Below are 1,277 nucleotides of genomic sequence, written 5' to 3' on the forward strand. Positions count from 1 at the left end.
TTCAGGTGGATTGGGAGCATGTGTTTGTGCTTTTTCCTTGTCACTTGAACTTCCCTTTACTTCCTCCTCTTGAGTTTCGTTTGAGGTCTCTTTCAATTCCTTTCCACTTCTGAGAGTGATAGCTTTGCATTCCTCTTTCGAAGTTGTCTTGGTGGCATTACAAGAACTATGGCCAGGGGCTTGCTTGAACAAGTATCCAATTTGTGCTTCAAGTTTCTGAATGGCAGCATCTTGATTTTGCAGATTGGATCTCACTTCTTCCTTGAAATTTTTCATGTCTTGAGACTCCTTGCATAGATTGGTGAGCATAGCTTCAATCCTGGATAGTTTGTCCTCTGATGGTGGATTGGGAATTGAGTGTTGAGGCAGATTGGCTTGGGCTTGATATGGTGGCTGAGAAGAATTATTGTATGGGTGTTGATATGATCTTGGATTGGATTGTTGGTATGTGTACTGGCTGGGGTTATGAGGTTTTTGGTCTTGGCCTTGGTTTTGTTGGTTTCCCCACCCAAAGTTTGGGTGGTTCTTCCAACCAGGGTTATAAGTCTTGGAGTATGGATCATGAGCTTGTCTAGATGAATTTCCAAGGTAATTGGCTTCCTCCCAGTTAACTCCTTCCTCTGTGTCCAACTCTCCTTGAGGTGATGGTTGAGTATGGATGGCTGCAGCCTGATTCTTCTCCATTTGCTTGGTTAAATCAACTAGTTGCTTAGTGATCATCTTATTTTGGGCCAGGATTGCATCCATATGGTTTAATTCCATGACTCCCCTGTTGTTGCTTCTATCTGAGGCATAAAAATACTCATTGTCAGCCACTGTTTCTATGATATCAATGGCTTCTTCAATAGTCTTCTTCTTGTTAAGGGATCCTCCAGAAGAGTGGTCTACAGCTTTCTTTGATTCATAGAAAAGCCCTTCATAAAAGATATGCAATTACACCCACTCATCTCAGGTGGACATTTCCTTATCAAATCTTTGAATCTCTCCCAGGCTTCATATAAGGTTTCACCATCCTGCTGTCTGAATGTCTGCACCTCAGTTCTCAGTCTATTCACTCTTTGAGGAGGGTAAAACCTTGCTAAGAATCTATTTATCACATCTTCCCAGGTTGTCAAACTTTCTTTGGTAAATGATTCTAGCCATTTGGATGCTTTGTCCCTCAAAGAAACTGGAAACAGTAGCAATCTATAGGTGTCAAGATGAACACCATTAGATTTCACTGATCATAGATCCTTAGGAATGTAGTGAGATGCTGATTAGGGTCTTCTTGGGCACTT

The 1,277-nt window shown here is 41.7% G+C and overlaps 1 non-coding gene across 1 annotated transcript; it reads left to right on the forward strand.

Moving 5' to 3' along the window:
- The first annotated feature begins 945 nt into the window (after window positions 1–945).
- LOC112730991 (small nucleolar RNA R71) lies at window positions 946–1,049 on the forward strand. Its single transcript, XR_003166788.1, has one exon. It is a non-coding gene; the product is annotated as a small nucleolar RNA R71 (small nucleolar RNA).
- The last annotated feature ends 228 nt before the right edge of the window (window positions 1,050–1,277 follow it).

The sequence above is a fragment of the Arachis hypogaea genome, chromosome 12 (assembly GCF_003086295.3).
Source record: "Arachis hypogaea cultivar Tifrunner chromosome 12, arahy.Tifrunner.gnm2.J5K5, whole genome shotgun sequence".
Classification (NCBI taxonomy): Eukaryota; Viridiplantae; Streptophyta; class Magnoliopsida; order Fabales; family Fabaceae; genus Arachis; species Arachis hypogaea.